This window comes from Sciurus carolinensis, chromosome 3, assembly GCF_902686445.1.
Source record: "Sciurus carolinensis chromosome 3, mSciCar1.2, whole genome shotgun sequence".
Classification (NCBI taxonomy): Eukaryota; Metazoa; Chordata; class Mammalia; order Rodentia; family Sciuridae; genus Sciurus; species Sciurus carolinensis.
In genome coordinates, this window is record NC_062215.1 from 64,445,053 (window position 1) to 64,464,797 (window position 19,745).

General features: G+C 40.0%; 1 protein-coding gene across 3 annotated transcripts in view; it reads left to right on the top strand.

Moving 5' to 3' along the window:
- Positions 1-2,223: 2,223 nt before the first annotated feature.
- The window catches only part of Fam222b (family with sequence similarity 222 member B), a 76,228-nt gene continuing 58,706 nt past the window's right edge, over positions 2,224-19,745 (top strand). For 2 of the 3 annotated variants that reach the window (XM_047544817.1, XM_047544820.1), the window contains exons 1-2: positions 2,224-2,353; positions 3,725-3,826. The gene's annotated coding sequence lies outside the window, so the exon portion shown is untranslated. The remainder of the gene's footprint in view (positions 2,354-3,724; positions 3,827-19,745) is intronic. The other variant, XM_047544815.1, reaches the window with a different exon arrangement.

Sequence of the window (19,745 nt, forward strand, 5' to 3'; positions counted from 1 at the left end):
GCTGGGATTACAGGTATGTACCACCATGCTCAGCTAAACACTTGTATTAGATTCTGAGATCAGAGGTTTTTTTTTTTTTTTTTTCTTTTTCGGTACCAGTGATTGAATCCAAGGTTGCTTAACTGCAGAGCCAGGTCTGCAGCCCCCCCACCTTTTTTTTTTTTAAATGTTGTATTTTGAGACAGGTCTCTAATTCCTTAGGGCCTTGCTAAATTGCTGAGGTTGGTCTTGAACTTTCAATCCTACTACCTTATCCTCTGAAATCACTGAAACTGAAGGCATGCGCCACCATGCCCTGTGGTTTTTACTTTCTTTAGTACAGAAAATTAGTTGGGTGAAAAGGTGCATGTCTGTAATCCCAGATACTGAGATGAAGGTGAAGCTGAGGCAGGAGGATCTCAAATTGAGGACAGCCTGGCTTAGGGCATTTTCTAAGACCCTATCTCAAAGTAAAAACATTTTAAAAGGGTTGGGGACGTAGCTCAGTGGTAGAGTGTCTCTGGGTTCAATCCCCAGTACTAGGGGATAAAAAAGGGGGAAAAAAAAAAAAAAGAAGTACAGAAAATCATCTTTCATAGATTTGAATTTCATCTTCTTCCCCTTCTCCTCCTCTTTTTCCCTTCCTCCTCTTTTTTGCCTTACTCATTTTCTCTACAATCCCCCACCCCCCCAAGGAATGAATCCAGGGGCGCTTCACCACTAAGCCACATCCCCAGCCCTTTTTTATATTTATTTAGAGACAGGATCTTATTGAGTTGCTTAAGGCCTTACTAACTTGATGAGGCTGACTTTGAACTCAACGATCCTTCTGCCTCAGCCTCTCAAGCCGCTGGGATTGCCACCATGCGTTGCCGTCTCTCCAATCTTTATAGATGTGAGTAGATGAGGGCTGGATGTGCGATGGAAGAGTCATGGTAAGGAGCAGTTTCCTATGTACCTGCTCCTCCTCCCTTTGGTTAAAGTGAGTTGCCTGCTGTTTTGAAGTCTATTGTTGAATTTCCAGGAAAAGATTGAGCCTGGTGGGTACCGAATAACCTAACTAGCCTAAGGGAGTATGACTTAGGTTGAACCTGTTTCTTGGGCTAGTCATAGTCATCCATAAGTTGATAGTTGGGCTTCACTGGGCTAAAGGTCTGATTTTTATTTACCAGTTTGCAAACGGTAAGAGCTGGAAAGTAGGGGATTATTTGCCTGTAAATTCCACGATGGCACATAAGGGATACTTAGAACACGTCCAATAAGCAGCTCTTACTTTCATTTAGAAGTGTCCCATTGTATTCCAGGTAAGGTCACCTCTTTAACAGTCTCCAGGGCTGGACCTGGTGGCTCATACTTGTAATCCCAGCAACTTGGGAGGCTGAGGCAGGAGGACCACAAGTCTGAGGCCAGTAACTTCCAAGATCCTCTGCAACATAGCTCAACATTATCTCAAAGCAAAAAATAAAAAGGGCCGAGTATTTCGCTCAAAGGTAAAGCAACCCTGGGTTCAATCTGTTTGTTTATTTGTTTATATTTTTGGTACTGGGGATTGAACCCAGAGGTACTTTACCACTGAACCACATGCCCAGTCCTTTTTATTTATTTATTTTTTTAGTTGTAGATAGACATAATACCTTTATTTTATTTACTTATTTTTATGTGGTGCTGAGGATCGAACCCAGTGCCTTACATGTGCCAGGCAAGAGCTCTACCACTGAGCCACAACTCCAGCCCCCCAGTCCTTTATTATATTTTATTTAGAGACAGGGTCTCGCTGAGTAGCTGAGGGCCTCGATAAGTAACTTGTGATCCTTCTGCCTCAGCCTCCGTAGACGCTGGGATTACAGGAATGCGCCACCGTACCCTGAGCTCTCATTGCATTCTGGATGTGATCATCTTCTTAAAAGAAACCAAAATATACTGTCTGATGACCTCAGAACACCTGAGTGCTTTAAGGTCCTTAAGTGCAAGCAGGATCCAGAATACTGAAAGTGCCATTAAATCTATGGCCCCCTAGGAAAATCGCAGTTCAAGAGTTTGGTAACCTAGCCACTGTACTCTAGAGGCTTCAAAGCCTGGGGCAGCCGCCAAATTCTCTAATCTTACCAAAGACCTAAGGCCTGCCAGCGGCCATGTCCATTGGAGACCCACAGGTCCAGCTCGTCAGGCACTGAGGAAGACGCCTTCGGCGCGCGTTGCGCAGGCGCAAGATGACCGAAAGGGCCCGGGCCCTCTAGGTTGCGCAGGCGCGGGAGCGGCTCCCGGCGAGTCCCGACGGCGGCGGCGGCGACTGAGGGGCCGGGGCGTGGAGCAGTGGTGTGGTGGCGGCGGGCGGCAACGGAGCAGCCATGAGGGCCGGGCCCAGCCACCGACAGTGAGTAGTGGTGGAAAGGGAGTGGATAGCGGGGGATAAGGGGAGGTGACTTGGTGGAAGATTACCCTGTTTCGGGTGGTGGGCTTTGCCCTTTGGGGACTGAGGGGTGGGAGAGAGGGACAATTTGAGGTGATGCTGAAAGAATTTGGGTCATGGGTAGTCAGGTCGCGGATCCAAGAGCTGGACATCTTGGTGGAGGGAAGGGATTGAACGCTGAGGCGTGAAGGCGCCCACGGCAGGGTCAGTGTCCTGCGCTCCCCGTTTGTCATCATCCCTTCCCCCAGGAGCTTTGGTCGCCTCTCCCTTTCCGCTTCTTTCAGAGAATGGTTGTTGGGGGAGGGTGGTGGAGGATGAAAGCCCTGCTGGAGCTGAAGAAGCCAACTCTGAACCTGGCAGGGAAGAGACGGTCGCCCAGCGTACTAGGCTGCCCTGGGTAAAGGATGGGAGTCGGGGAGCCCGCCGTTTAAAGCTGGGAGGGGTCTAGAGAAAAGAGATAGTGGTTTGGAGTCAGACACATTCAAGAGTAAGTCCACCTCCGATAAAACTGATAGATTACCTTGAGCAGGGCCTACTTCTCCTTTCTGAATCTTTGGAAGATGTCAGACTTAAGATGGGCTATTACAAACATCGTGTATGTGGTTGAGATTGTTTATGAAAATTGTAAATGGTATGTACCACGTAGATGCTGATATATAATCAACACTATTACTACATTGAGCTTATCGTTATTAATAGAATCACTGATTTTTCTGTTAAGGCAAAGCATGTTGTTTGTAAAACCTCAGTAGACAAATATGTGCTTTCTACAAAGGCACAGCAGATCATGTGCAGAAATACCAGTTCTGTGATGTGACAAATTAGCTGTCAGACTTGTGTAGAAAAAAATACCATATTCTAGCACTTTTACAAATGATATGTGGCTCCTCACCCAAGAGAAAGAGAATGGAGGACCAAATGCTTTCCGAATGTAGCTACCTCAGGTTCCCTTGTAACACAGTTGGCACTAAAGTGTTTTATTACCAGTTGAGGAATCTAGTTGGAGACAAGCTGGGAGGGCTGTCTAATGAGGGATGTGCAAATATAATTTGCTTACATTTTTTTGTGCTACTGGGGATTGAACCCAGGACCTTGGGCTACTCCTTCAGCCCAAAACTCAATTTTCTTCTTCTTCTTCTTCTTCTTTTTTTTTTTTTTTTTTTTTTTGCTGTGCAGGGAATCAAACCCAGGGTCTCAGACATCAGGCAAGTGTTCTACCGCTAAGCTACATTTCAAGCCCCTGTTATTTTATCTCTTTAATTATTTTGTACTGGGGATTGAACCCAGGGGACTTTACTGCTGAGCTACATCCCTAGTCCTTTTTATTTTTTACAGGCGTGCTCCATCACGTCCGGCTTGCTGAGGGTCTAAATTGCTGAGTGTGGCCTTGAATTTACAATCCTCCTGCCTCAGCCTACCAAGTCATTGGAATTACAGGTGTGCACTACCTCATCCACCCTTGACTATTTTGCAACTGAATTATACATACTTTTTAGCTCCTTTTTGGGGGGGGGGTAGGTACTGAGGATTTAACCCAGGGGCACTGAGCTACATCCCCAACCCTTTATTTTTTATTTTGAGACAGGGTCTCACTGAGTCACTTAGGACCTCCCTAGATTGCTGAGGCTGGCTTTGAACTTGTGATCCTCCTGTCTCAGCCTCCACATATGCTATGATTACAGACATGTGCTACCTTGCTCTCAGCTTAGCTCCTTTTTTTTTTTTAATTTAATTTTTTTAAAAATATTTTTTAATTGTAGGTGGACACAATATCTTTATTTATTTATTTTTATGTGGTGCTGAGGATTGAATCCAGTGCCTTGCATGTGTGAGGCAAGCGCTCTATCACTAAGCCCTAGCCCCAACCCAAATTTTAATTAAAAAAAAAAATTTAGTTGTAGATGGACATAATACCTCCATTTGTTTATTTTTATGTGGTACTGAAGATTGAACCCAGTATTTAAGTTTTAATTTTTAATATTGCTTTTTTGAGGGGTAGTGGGGATTGAACCCAGGTGTGCTTAACTACTGAAACATATCCCCAGTCCATTTTATTTTGAGACAGAGTCTTGCTAAGTTACTGAACACCTTGCTGAACTGCTGAGACTAGCTTTGAAGATGTGATCCTCCTGCCTCAGCCTCCCAAACTGCTGGGATTATATAGGTGTACACCATTGAGCCTGGCTTTTATTTTAATCTGCTCCACTTGTTTGTGAAACCTGCTAGGTAGAGTGAAAAAGGAATCACTTATGCAGAAGCCCAAGAGATGGGTGATTCTTTGAGAGATTGGAGGAGCACTTCTGAGCCTTTATTATTAAGGGTAGACACAGTAAAGGACAGAGTTAGATTATTTGCTTCCAGAGAGAGAAAACTGTTTTCTAGCCATAGTTTTTGAAAGAAAGTCTACAAACTCCTTTTAGAGACAAATGCTTTAGTTCTTTTGGCTTTGAGGATTGAGAGCTTAAAATGGTGAGACTTTTTAGAGATTGGTGAGTGATTTGTCTTTTAGCTGAGTAAAGGTAGGAAGTGGAGTGGCTATACTAGATCCTTGCAGATTGACAGATAATGAGGAATGAATTATTTTACGGGTAGGGTGGAAACAAAACTGAGTTGTCATTACCTGCTCTTTGTAGTAAAATGTATTTTACTTCTTTTCCTGAAAATGCACAGTGATGTATAATTTTAAACTTTCTGCTCTTTTTAGTTCCTTGACTCTTTCAATAAATTCTCTGTTCATAGAATTGGTTGTTCTTTTTTATTTATTTATTTATTTTTTTATGGTGCTGGGGTTTGAACCCAGGACCTTGTTCTTGTGAGGCAAGCATCTATTTACTGAGCTATATCCCCAGCTTGATTATTCTTTTTTACCGGCTAGTTTAAAAAAGTCAGGCTGGGTGCCCTCTCACATACCTATTATGATAGCAACTCTGGAGGCTAAGGCAGGAAGATCACAAGTTTTAGGCCTGGTTAATTGAGCAAGACCCTAAGCAACTTAAGGAGACCTTGTGTCAAAACAAAAAATAAAAAGGGCTGGGGGATGTGGCTCAGTGATAAAGTATCCGTGGGTTCAATACCAAAAAAAAAAAAAAAAAACTAGTCTGGGTGTAGCTCAGTTGTAGAACACTTCCTGAACATGTGCTGGCCCTGGATCTGATCCCCTGTACTGCAGAAAGAAAGCATTTTTCTGTTGTCGCAGGTCATTATGGATTATAGATTTATTTATTTATTTATTTATTTATTTATTTATTGTGGTGCTGGGGATCGAACCCAGGGCCTTGTGCTTGCAAGGCAAGCACTCTACCGACTGAGCTACCTCCCCAGCCCGGATTATAGATTTATTCTGTCTTTACCATACGGTAGATGCAGTAGAAGCAGAAAATGTAGCTTTCTATTTTCTAAAATGTTGTAGCCCATTTATTTATTTATTTATTTATGATACTGGGGAGTGAACCTAGGGGTGCTCAGAGTTATATTTCCAACCCTTTTTATTTATTATTTTTATTTTTTTAAGTAAATCAGTATGTGGGGTGTGTGTATTTAGTTGTAGATGGACACAGTACTTTTGTTTACTTTTATGTGGTGCTGAGGATCAAACCTTAGTGCCAGGCAAGCACTCTACCACTGAGCTACAACCCCAGCCCTTTAATTTTTATTTTGACAGAGTCTCACTAAGTTGTTTAGGCCCTCTAAATCTCTGAGACTGGCCTCAAACTTGTATTCCTCTTTCCTCAGTCTCCTAAATTACTGGGATTTCAGAAATGTGCCACTGTGCCTGATTGTATATATATATATGTATGTATGTATTTATTGCAGTACTAGGGATTGAACCCAGGGCCTTGCACAAGGTAGGCAAGTGCTCTACCACTGAGCTGCATCCTTAGCCTTGAACATTTATTTTAAATTTTGGTAATTCAGTGTCCCTCTATGAAAATTTCCATCAGTTCAAACAAGTTCATAAATGCCATCTGTGTTATAATAAAATAATAGAGATTTATTTCTTCAGCTATAATGAGAATTTCTTGTCCTCTCATTTTTTCCACTTTCCTATTTATGGAAACTTTTATGTTATAAGTTAACAATCAACAGATGAGGACTTCTTTCCTGGGGTAGGAAAGAGGGTGGCCAGTTCTTTGATTGCCTGTTGTGTGGGCAGCCTGTTCAAAGTATGGAATGAGGTGTGAGAATGTAAGGTCTTCAGTGAATCCCTGACATACCAAGGGTCAAAAGAATGAATGAATAAGATTTATTAATTCATTTTTATTTTGATAAAGTGAATAACTTTCACTTTTTCTTTCTTTTTTTTTTTTTCTTTCCTTTTTTTTGGTACTTGGGATTGAATCCAGGAGTGCTTTGCCACTGAGCTGTATCCCCAGCCCTTTTTTGTGGGGGTGCTGGGGATTGAATTCTCGGGCACTCAGTCACTGAGCCCCATCCCCAGCTCAATTTTTTTTTAAGTTTTAGTTGTAGAGGGACACAATACCTGTATTTTATTTATTTATGGGGTGCTGAGGATCAAACCCAGGACCTCAGGCATGTGAGGCAAGTGCTCTGACACTGAGCTACAACACCAGCCCCCCTCCCCGCCCTATTTAAAAACAACTTTTTTTTTAGTTGTAGATGGACACTATACCTTTATTTTATTTATTTATTTTTTAACTTATTTTTTTAGTTGGTAATGGACCTTTATTATATTTATATACATGCACGTGCTGAGAATGGAATCCAGTTCCTCACACATGCTAGGCAAATACTCTACCACTGAACCACAACCCTAGCCCTATTTATTTATTTTTATATGGTGCTGAGGATCTAACCCAGTGCCTCACACATGCTAGGCAAGCACTGTACCACTGAGCCACAACCCCAGTTCCCCTATTTTATATTTTATTTAGAGACAGTATCTCACTGAGTTTCTTAGCACCTTGCTTTTGCTGAGGCTGCTTTGAAATTGCAATCCTACGTCAGCCTCTCGAGCCACTGGGATTACAGGTGTGTGCCACCACGCTGGGCTTCCCCAGCCCTTTTTGTTTACTTATTTTGAGTCAGTGTCTAAGTTGCTCAGGACCTTTTTAAATTGCAGAGACTGGTCTCAAACTTAAGATCCTCCTGCCTCAACCTCCTGAGTCAGTGACATTATAGACTTGAGTCACCATGCCCAGCTTTTTTTAAAAATTTTTTTATTTATTAGATACTGGGGCTTGAACCCAGGGGTGCTTAACCACTGAGTCATATTGCCAGTCCTTTTTGTTTTTTATTTTGAGACAAAGTCTTGCTAAGTTACTTAGGGCCTTGCTAAATTAATGAAACTGATTTTGAACTTGTTTTCCTCTTGCCTCAGCCTCCCAAGTTGGTGGGATTACAGGGTTGTGATTCCACATGCAGTTTTTATATTTTGTTTTTGAGAAAGAGTGTTTCTGAGTTGCTGAGATTGTTGAACTTGAAATCCTCTTACCTTGGGCTCCAGAATAGCTGGGACTACAGGTCAGTGCCACCATGATACCATGCTTGGCAGGGAAAACCTAAAAATACTCTCTTTAGAACAAAATCATGGTGTTTATACTCTTCATTTTACTGAAAATATTTGCTTGAAAACAATCTTGTTTTTTTGTTTTTGTTTTTGTACCAGGAATTGAACTGATAGGTGATTAACTATTGGGTCACATCCCCAGCTGGTTTTTTTTTGTTTGTTTGTTTTGTTTTGTTTTTGTTTTTGAGATAGGGTCTTACTGAGTTGCTTAGCACCTCATTAAGTTGCTGAGACTGGCTTTGAATTTGCAGTCCTCCTGCCTTAACTTCTTGCTGGTATTACAGGCGTGTACCACTGTGCCAAGCAGAATCTTTGTTTTTCAAGAGCCCTTTTGATCTTGCAACCCACTTTCTTTTTCTTTTCTTTTCTTTTTTTTTTTGGTACCCAGATTGAGTTCAGGAGCACTTTACCACTGAATTGCACCCCCAGTCCTGGTCACAATTATTTTATTATTATTATTTTATTTAATTTGATTTATTTTTAATATTTTTAGCTGTAGATGGACACAATATCTTTATTTTAGTTATTTTTTTATGTGGTGCTGAGAATCAAACTCAGTGCCTCACACATGCTGGACAAGTGCTCTACCACTGAGCTACAATCTGAGCCCATTTTATTTTATTATTTAAAAAAATGGACAGCATGTCTGTATTTTATTTATTTATTTATTTTTATGTGGTGCTAAGTATTGAACCCAGTGCCTCAGGGCTCTGCCACTGAGCTACAGCCTCAGCCCCACAAAAATTTTATTTTATTTATTTTATTTTATTTTTTTGTGGTGCAGAGGATTGAACCCAAGGCCTGTGCATGCGAGGCAATCACTCTACCAACTGAGCTATATCCCCAGCCCACAATTATTTTAAATACCACTAAGAATGAAGAAATGTTGCTTACAAGTTTGGGATGCCATCAATCAAAAAAATGTATCTTGTTTTCAGAATTGCTAAAACATGAAGAAAGAAACAACTGTGTCTTATAATTGTTGAAGTAGAATAAGTGATGTATTGTGGAGGAGGTACAGCTTATTATGAGAAGTGATGAAAGACCGGATATAGGCATTGAACCTGCATAACACACCTTCAGGAACAAGGAAGATAGGATATTCCAATACCTTAGCGAAGTCTGAAAATGGAAAGGGAGATGTATACCACCATATCAGGACAAGCTAGAGGAGGAAATGAGCTAAGACTTTGGCAGAGTAACATTGTATAATGCAGCAGAGCAGGACAGGAAGCTTGGAAGATTTTCAGAAGAAACATGAGCCTAATACTTAGATTTGAAGTCTTAAAATATTACAGTGACTTTAAAAAAAATGTTTCTAATAAGTTGAGAAGTGAGAGTAAATGTGAGAAGCAAAGTGGTCAGGGAGAGGGTTGAAATTTTACAGCTAACCAGAGTGGGGATAATTGTGAAGTCACTGTACTCTTGGTGAGAGGTGAATGCTTTCTTAGAGAAGTGTTTAATATCTATTTTTATCTTTTCCCTGCTTCTTAAGATTTTGATTATGTGTCTTTCTGAGCTTTGTGACTCAGTGCGAAAAGGAATACAACTGAGCAGGAAAATTACTAACCCAGCTAGCTAGCTTGCTTTCTTTTCTTCATACTGGGAATTGAACCCAGGGATTCTTGACCACTGAGCTATGTCCTAAGCCCTTTTTATTTTGAGACAGGAACTTGATAAGTTTCTGAGACTGGCCTCCAATTTACAATCCTTCTGTCTCCAGCTCCTGAGTTGCTGGGGTTACAGCATGCACCACCATGCCTGGCATAAGTTTTCTTTATTATAGATGCATTGAGGACTGGAGTAGTAGCTCAGTGGTAGAGTGCTTGTCAAGCATGTGTGAGGCACTGGGTTCGATTATCAGCACAGCATGTAAATAAATAAAATAAAGGTCCATTAAAAACTCAAAAAAAAAAAAAAAAAAGACGTATTGAAGAAGGCATGGTGATGCACGCCTGTAATTCCAGTAGCCTGGGAGGCTGAGGCAGGAGGATCACAAGTTCAAAGCCAGCCTCAGCAATTTAGCGAGGCCCTTTCTTAATATAAAACATAAAAAGGTCTGGTTAAGCACCCCTAGGTTCAATCCCTGGTATCCAAAAAAAAAAAAGATGCATTGAATAAAGGAAGAGAAGGAGAATAATTAATTGGATTTGATAACTTATTTATAAAATGGTTTGGTACAATACTGGGTCATAAAACTTCAATGGGAAAATGCAGGTCATTTAAGAAATGATTTAAAAGGCTGACTTCTGTACTGATTTTCTGGGATATAATTCTGAAGTTATTAGGGAAAACTGTGAAATAAGAAATAACAAGTTTAAATTTGTGTAATTTTTTTTCCCCCACCAATAAGTCATAACTTGGCTTAATCTTTTAAACTCTGTTTTTGGTGCTGGGATTAAACCAAGGAGTGTTTATCCACTGAACCTTATCCCTAGCCCTTTTTTATTTTATGAGACAGAACCTTGCTAAGTGCTTAGGGCCTCTCTAAATTGCTGAAACTTGCTTTGAACTTGGCAATCCTCCTGCCTTAGCCTTTCTCATCGCTGGAGGCATGTGTCACCTCCAACATCTTTTAAAGTTTTTGGACTGGATTGACCTAATTAAAAAATGGTAGGTAGGGTTGGTCCTTTTTTTTTTTTCTTTTGGTGTGGGGATTGATCCCAGAAGAGCTTTATCACTGAGCTACATCTGCAGTCCTTTTTTATATTTTGAGGCAGGTTCTTGCTGAGTTTCTCAGTCTAGCCTTGAACTTGTGATCCTCCTGCCTCAGACTCTCAAGGATTAAAGGTGTGTGCTACTGTGCTTGACCTATTTTCTATCTTTTTTTCTCTTCTCTTTCTTCTTGCACTAGAGATTGAACCCAAGGGTGTTTAACCATTGAGGCATACCTCCAGCCCTTTTTTACATTTTATTTAGATATAGAGTCTCTCTGAGTTGCTAAGTGCCTGGTTAAATTACTGAGTCTGGCTTGGAAGCTGTTGGATTCTCCTGCCTCAGCCTCCTGAGTCACTGGGATTATAGGCATGCACGACTGTGCTCGGTGCTATTTCTTTTTTTTTTTTTGGGTGCTGGGGATCGAACCCAGGGCCTTGTGCTTACAAGGCAAGCACTCTACCGACTGAGCTATCTCCCCAGCCCCTCTGTGCTATTTCTTTAAAAATCTACTTTAGCCAGTCATGATACAATCCTTAATCCAAGGTACTCTGGGAAACAAGCAGGAGGAGTGCTAATTCTAGGCCATTTCATCAATTTATCAAGACTCTGTATTTAAAAAAAAGTGACTCGGCTATGGTAAACACCTTTAAACCCAGTAATTTGTGAGGCTGAGGCAGGAGTATTACAAATTTAAGGCCAGCTTCAGCAATTCAACAAGACCCTCTACAACTTGAAAAGTCTCCCCCAAATTTAGATTCCTTTGACTATTGATCTTTTACTTTGAAAATTAATCAGTTGTATAGTTGTGTTTGTTTATGTGTATGTTTTGCAGTCCTAGACAAATGCTCTACCAACAAGTTGTATTTTTGTGTCCCCCTGCCCTTTTTTTTTAACCCTGGGCTTCATACAGTTGTGTACTCTTTTTTTTTTTTTTTTTTTTTTGTAGTGTTTGGGTCTTTTTTTTGTTTCCTGGGAAATGGGGTTTTGCTCTGTTGTCCAAGCTGGTCTTTTTTTTTTTTTTTTTTTTTTTTTTTTGGGTGCTGGGGATCAAACCCAGGGCCTTATGCTTACAAGGCAAGCACTCTACCAACTGAGCTATCTCCCCAGCCCCCCAAACTGGTCTTTAATTTGTTAACGTAAGTAATCTGATCCTGTTGCCTCTGTCTCCTGTTGCCTCAGTCTCCCTAGTAGCTGGTATTAGGTTTGTGTCACTATGCCTGGCTTAGTTGTGTTTTTTTTTTTTGTTTTTGTTTTTGTTTTTGTTTTTTTGTGGTCATGGGGATTGAACCCAGGAGCACTTACCATTGAGCTACATCTGTAATTCTTTTTGTTTTATTTTTAAAAATTTGAGACAGTGTCTCACTAAGTTGCACAGGCTGGCCTTGAAATTTGCAATCCTCCTGTTTGAGCCTTCCAGGTAGCTGGGATTACAGATGTGTGCCACTGTGCTCAGCATTGTAATTTTGATGCTTAAGACTTTAAGATTAAAAATAACTAGGGGGCTGGGGAGATAGCTCAGTTGGTAGAGTGCTTGCTTTGTAAGCATAAGGCCTTGGGTTCAGTCCCCAGCACCCCCCAAAAAAATACTTTGTCAGTTCTTTTCTATATTATTTATTAGTTTGGTTTATTGCTAAGCATGATACAGTTAGCTTTCCTTATTCCCTTCTCTTCCTGTCCTAGGATACTATTCTGTCAACTAAAGATAGTCCTTTGCCTCAGTGCATGAAGTAGTTTTCACTGGTGAGATTTAAAAAGTTAATTGGGGATTAATGTGTGGTTCTCATCCAAAGTCTAGCCATGATCTCTATTCTCCCAAGCATTGCTTAATAGAGTGAAGCTTGGACTCTTAGAATATTATGACAAGAGTATTCTTAAATATTACTGAAATATGTGTATTTGGGTTTCAGGTGAGTGTAGATTTGGGAAAACATTGAGAAAATTGACTGTGATTTTTTTTTTTTTTTGGTAGGTGGACTAGGTCCAGCACTGATTTAACAGCATTTCCCTCCTCATTTGGCACCCACCCTCTTTTCTCTGCTATTGCTTTCTTCTGAGAGGCAGTTTGAACTGTTTTCCAGTGTTTCTGTATCTTGTGTCTGCTCTGCTTTTATTTTTCCACAACTGCTCTGCTTTTCCATTCAATCTCGAATTTCGTTCTTTTCTTTTTTCGTGGTTGTGGTTCTGGGGATCAAACTTAGGGTATTGCACATGCTAGGCAAGTTTTCTACCACTGAACTACATTTCCAGTCTGTTCTCAGACTACTTCTACTACTTCTTCCTTTTTTCTTCTTCTTCTTCCTCCTTCTCCTTTCTTTTTTTTCTTTTTTTTTTTTTTGGTACTGGGGATTGAACTCAGGGCCTTGTGCTTTGTAAGGCAAGCACTTGACCTACTGAGCTATATTCCCAGCCCTCTTCTTTTTTTAAGTACTGGAGATTGAACCTAGGGGCTCTTAACCACTGAGCCACATCCCCAGCTCCCCCTTTTTTAAAAAAAAAATGTTTTTTTGTAGTTGTAGATGGACAGCATGCTTTTGTTTTATTTGTTTAATTTTATGTAGTGCTGTGGATCGAACCCAGTGCCTCACACACTCTGCCACTGAGCTATAACCCCAGCCCCAGCCCCTGGCCCTTTTCATATTTCATTTTGAGACAGGGTTTCCCTAAATTGCTTAGGGTCTCGCTAAGTTGCTGAGACTGGTTTTGAATTTGTGATCCTCCTGCCTCAGTGTCCTGAGTCAAGTACTCTACCCCTGAGTAGTCCTGAGCTATATCCCTATTATCCCTATCCCATCCCTCCACCTTTTTTTTTTTTTTTAAAGTATGTTTATTTTTTATACAGTGCTAAGAATCGGACCCAGTGCCTCACATGTGCTAGGCAAGCCCTCTGCCACTGAGCTACAGCTGCAGCCCCCCTCAACCTTTTTTTGAGATAAGGTCTCACTATATTGTTTAGGCTGAACTCACGATTCCTGGGCTCAAGCCATCTTCCTGCCTCAACCTTGTAAGTAGCTGGAATTATAGGTTTTCACCCCTGTTCCCAGCTAGTAAGTACATTTTTTTTTTTTTTTTTTACCTCCTTCTTGGTATGGAAATTGAACCTAGGCCCTTGAGCATGCTAGGCAAGTGCTTTACCACTGAGCTACATCCCTAGCCTTTTTAAAAAATTTTACTTTGAGAACAGGGTCTTACTGAGTTGTCTAGGATGGTCTTGAATTTATGGTTCTCCTATCTCACCCTCCTCGGTAGCTGAGATTAGAAATGTTTACCACCACGACTGGCTAGTAAGGGCTTTATTTAGGTAAAGTAAATTATTCCCAGACTGATTTGGTGGTGTATGCCTGCAATGCCGTCAGTTTGGGAGGCTGAGGCAGGAGGATTGCAAATTCAAAACCAGCCTCAGCAGTTTAGCTAGGCCCTAGGTAACTTAGCAAGACCTGTCTCAAAATAAAAAAAATTTTAAAAAGACTGGGACTGAGGCTCAATGATTAAGCTCCTCTGGGTTCAATACCTAGTACCCCCCCAAAAAAAAAAGGTTAAAAAAAAGATTATTATTCTTAGTGTAGGGGATTATTGGGTTAAGATCCTATGTCTCACCTAAACGTCTGCTTGCTTAAATTGTTAATTTAGTACATCTCTAACCCTTTAATATTATTCTTCCTTAACCTTTGTCTGAAAAGACTATATAGTGGAAACTATCTTTACTTTTTTTTTAGCAACCTCCATGAGGTACTCTGAATTACTGAATGAATTCACAGAGTTGACATGTGTTCATGTTGGCTTTTTTTTTATACTGTTAATCCCTCTTTGACCTTGTATCACTATTGCCTTTTTATCTCAATCTTCATCTTTCTGTCTCTACTCTTTTCTCGGTTCTGGGGATCAAACCCAGGGATCATGCATGCTAGGTAAGTGTTTTATCACCAAGGTACATACATACCCAGCTCTACTACCTCTTTTTTATACCTCTTTTGTCCTCACTGTACCTCCCATTAATGCTGAGTTTCTCCCTTTCTGTTCCTAAAAGTAGTTTCCTCCTGCTCCGTTCACTTTATCACAGTGTTTTTTCTCAATCCCTGTAATTTTGTTTTGTCTATACCACTCCACTGAAATTGCTTTGCTCAGTGACCTAATTTTTTTTTTTTTTCCTCATCTGGATATTTTTATTTATTTTTTTATTGTTTGTTCTATTTAGTTATACATGACAGCAGATTGCATTTTGATTCTTTGTACACAAATGGAGTACAACTTTTAATTTCTCTGGTTGTACACTATGTAGAGTCACACCATTCATGTAATTATACATGTACATAGGGTAATGTTTGTCTCATTCTACTATCTCCCCTTCCCCTGCCCCCTCCCCTCCCCCCATTTCCCTCTACACAACCCAATATTCCTCCATTCTTCCCTTACCCCCTCCCTGCCTCAGTGACCTAATTGTTAAACCCAGATAACACTTTTAGTCCTTATTTTAACTCTCTGCTTCTTTGTTTTATTGATTTTTTTTTTTTTTTTTTTTTGTGATACTGTGTATGGTACTCAGTGTCTTTTACATGCTAGGTTAGTACTCTACTGTTAAGCTATATCCCCAGCTGCTTTAAACTGTGATCATGTCCATTCTTGTTTTTTTTCCCTTACTTCCTATTCCTTGTTTGTCTCTTTTTTTCCTACCACTCCCTAAATGTTGCTGTCCCATGATTCTGGTCTTAGCCCTTTCCTCCTCCTGTTCCTCCTTCTGCTCCTATCGGTGTCTCAAGTATGATAGGCAAGCAGTTTACCACTGAGCTATAACTCCAATTCCTTCTTCAATTCTATACATATAATTCCTCCATATCTCTATATTTAGTTTGTATCTTTTTCTCCAAAATCCATTCCATAGGCTGAATGGATCCTCTATCTATCCTTAGAAGTTATTGTCTTCCCCACAAAATTTAGACTTTCCAAATTCCATCTCTGAATGGTGTCAGTAAGCCACAGTTGCCTATATCAGAAATTTGGATTTGACCTTGATTCACCCATGACTTTTTTATTTAATTTTTTTTTTGGTACTGGAGATTAAACACAGGGGTGCTTAACCACTGAGCCATATCCCCAGTCCTTTTTTATATTTTATTTAGAGATAGGGTCTTGCTGAATTGCTTAGGGCCTTGCTAAATTGCTAAGGTTGGCTTTGAAGTCTGGATCCTCCTGCCTCAGCCTCCCGAGCTGCTCGGATTACAGGTGTGTGCTACCACACCTGCCTTGTTTGTTTCATTTTTGAGACAGGGTCTCCTTAAGTTGCTGAGACTGACCTTAGAACTTGCTATCTTCCTTCCTTGGCCTCCTAGGTCACTTGAATTACAGGTGTGCGCCACCATGTCCAGCTTGTGATCATTGTGGTTTGATTGTAGTAGGAGGAGAATTGTGTGAGATGAACAAGGCAGAAAACAATTGACAATAACATTTGAAAGAATGAAAGAATTCTTCTTTGAAAGAATTCTTCATTTGAAAGAATTCTTCTTTGAAAGAAAGCTAGGGTAATGTGTTTCCTCTGGAAGAGGGGTATGGTGTGAATTGATTTGTGACTATGAAGAATATTATGGTTGTATGGATATGAATTGCAGAGTGGGTCAAGACTAGAGGCAAGGAAATCAGAAGACTCTTGGACTAATTCAGATGAGCATTGATTTGATGGCAACTTGGACAGGGTTGATTAGGAGAGCTATCTTTTGGGAATGAAGTTTATAGAGCTTACTGTGGAATTGTCATAGCTGTGGGAGTGAGGCATAGAGAAATTGTGGATAACATCTAAAATTATTGACTGGAGCAAGTAGGTAAGTAAATGAACTTGTTCTTTATTGAGATAGATAAAACTGTTGCAGAACATATTTGTCAAGAATTGTTTTAGTCATGCCAAATTTGAGATTCTTGAAATAGAGATGTAAGACAGACAGTTGGATAGAAAAGCCTGGTATTTCCCAGGGGAAGTCTGGGCTGGAATTATATACTTGGAAGTTATCAACATGTAGATGAAATTTGAAGTCATGGAATTCTTTCAGGAGGTAACCTGGGGATTGTTTGTGGATAGAGCATAGAGGTTTCAATGAGAAAGGAGCAGCCAGTGAGATAAGTGGAAAACTAGGAAAGTGTTGTTACAGAAACTTAGTAAAGAAATGTTTTAGGAAGAGTGGTCAACTGTTGAATGCTATTGAGAGGTCAGATAAGAACACAGAAGTACACATAGGATTTGACAACCTACAGATTAATGGTGACTTTGACTAAACCCATTCAGTGGGGTTACAGAAATAGAAGTCTTGAGGGTAGTTGATTTAGATGAAGAAAATTAGATGAAGAATAAGTTAATCATTTAAAAATTTTTTCGGATGATATGGAGGTTTTTGGAAGCCAGTTTCTTTGCTTCTGAGGGGTACTGGGGATCAAACTCAGGGCCTAGCATCTGCTAGGAAATATCTCTGAGCTATATCCTCTTCCAGTCCTTTTTTTCTTTATTTTTAAAAATGTTTAGTTATATAGATGGACACAATATCTTTATTTATTTTTATGTGGTGCTAAGGATCAAACCGAGGGCCTCATACATGCTAGGCAAGTGCTCTGCCACTGAGCTACAGCCCCAGCCCCCACATTGGTGCGTTATAGTTGTACATAATGGTGGGCTTTGTTGTTACATTTTTTTTTTTTTTTCTTTTGGTACTGGGGATTAAACTTGACCAACAAACCACATCTCCAGCCCTATTTTGTATTTTATTTAGAGACAGTGTCTCTCTGAGTAGCTTAGTGCCTCACTTTTGCTGAGACTGACTTGAACTCTAAATCCTCCTGCCTCAGCTTCCCCAGCTGTTGGAATTACAGGCATGCATCACCCAGCCTGATTGTTGTTACATATTCTTACACTGCACAGTGTAACAGTATAATTTGGCCAACCTTGAATGATCATAATCTCTTAATATTTTTGTGACTTTATTTTAGGTGGATTCCTGTTCTTCAGAAACCTGTTTAGTGTTGTTATATGCAATATAGATAACTGGTGAGTGAATGAGAGTGTTTTCAAAGGTTAGGTCCTTCACCTTGGAAAAGCAGACTGGCTTGACCTTGGCCTTAGTATGAATTAGTTTTTTCATCTGTTAAATGAGGCTAACAGGACCAGTTTTGCTCAGGTGAGTGGTTGTGAGGCATGACTACTAATAAAAATAATTGTAAAACACTTTTTTGCAAGTTCAAGTGTGACATAAATGTTAAATAATAGTTCTTTATTGGGATGTTGTGAAAATTAGCAACATGATGTTTGTTAGAGGCCTGAAATTCCTTTTGAGAAAGGTGCTGCATTTTTATAAATACTATTTAAGGAAAACATAACTCAGATTTAGGGGGAAGATATTGCTACCCTAATTTTTGGAATGTAACAATCATGAAACCATAATGAAGCAACTTGTTATTAAAAGTATTTCCCAAATGACCGCCACACCTGTAATTCCAGCCACTTGGGAGACTGAGGTAGGAGGATCACAAGTTCAAGGCTAGCCTTAGCAATTTAGCAAGACCCTAAGCAATTTAGTGAGACCCTGTCTCAGAATAAAAAATGAAAGGGCCAGTGTGTGCTCAGTGGTTAATTGCCCCTGGACTCAATCACCACTGCCAAAACAACAACAACATTAACAACAAAATAACCAGATATTTCCCTAAAGATTTATTACAATACCACTTTGGGGGGTTCCTGTTATAAGACTTTTATGCCAGGCATGGTGGCACATGCCTGTATTCCCAGCAGCCAGGGAGACTGGGGCAAGGAGGATTGCAAGTTCAAATTCCGTCTCAGCAACTTAATGAGGCCCTAAGTACCTCAGTGAGACCTTGTCTCAAAATATAAAAATAAAAAGAACTGGGGATCTGGCTCAGTGGTTAAGTGCTCCTGAATTCAATCCCCAGTAACAACAAAAAAACAAAACAAAACAAAACAAATTTATAAGAGTTTTGTTATCCTGACTATTTGGTCCTAGTGGGGATTTGATTGCCAGCCACCCTGTGTTAGTTACAACACTGAATGTTTTAAGTACTGGTGGGGGTGATTTATTGTCTATAATGTAAATCATCATAATCAATAGGACTACTCAAAAGGTTTTGAGAAAGCATTTTAATTTATCATAGGCAACACCATATAGACATTTTTAGGCAGGGTTAGGTGATGGTTTCAATTAGAATTTGAAGAGGGACGTGGTACCATTTCAGGTAAAACTAGTACTCTTTGTTCCATTCCTGAGTCTAAATATAGAATCAGTGGCATCATTACCTATAATGTACTTGGAAAATGCTTGAAATCTGAATCTGTTGAACTAAATTTTTCTCAGCCTCTAAAGTGGCATAGACAATAGACGAGCATGGTGTGGTGACACACTCCTGTAATCCCCAAAACTTAGGAGGCTGAGGTAGGAGGATTGCAAGTTGGAGGCCAGCCTCAGGATTTAGTGAGGCTTTATGTTATTTAGTAAAGCCCTGTCACAAAATGAAAAATAAAAAGGGCTGGAGATGTTGCTCAGTGGTAAAGTGGCTCTGGGTTCAATCCCTGGTCCAAGAACAAACAAAAAATAGAGGGTATAATCTAAAACTGATAAGGGAAAACTGAAATGGTTAAGTGATTCAGTACTTAGAACTTAACCCTTTTGACAGCTCATTTGGGATATTGTGTATCAGTTTTGGTATAGGAACTTATGTGTTGCTAATTTTAGAACAAAGTGGCATGAAGATACTTTTTACAATAGGTCAGAATCTAATCTTTCTGGAATTTACATTCTCCCATAAATTATTACATCTTTGTATCTAGGACAAGTAAAAGGTTGGGTTTCTTTTCCTCTTTAATGGGAAAACTGCATTCTTTTTCATACCAAGCATTATTTGCTTTTATTTCACGTTTGGCGACTAGAAAAGTGGTCCCTGAATGACCTGCGTGCACAGCAAAGGCAGTTGAGTAAGCTTTCTTCCTTGGAGATATTTTATTTTGATGATTGTATTAAGACTTTGTTACTTGTTTCCATGATTTTCCTTGTTCTTTCTAGACTGAGGATTGTCTTCAATGCACTATGTTCATAGGTAAATGTTCATTTTATGTTCTCATTTTAGTTCCTTTTTTTTCTGGGAGGTGGGTACCAAGGACTGAACCTGGGGCACTTTACCACTGTGCTA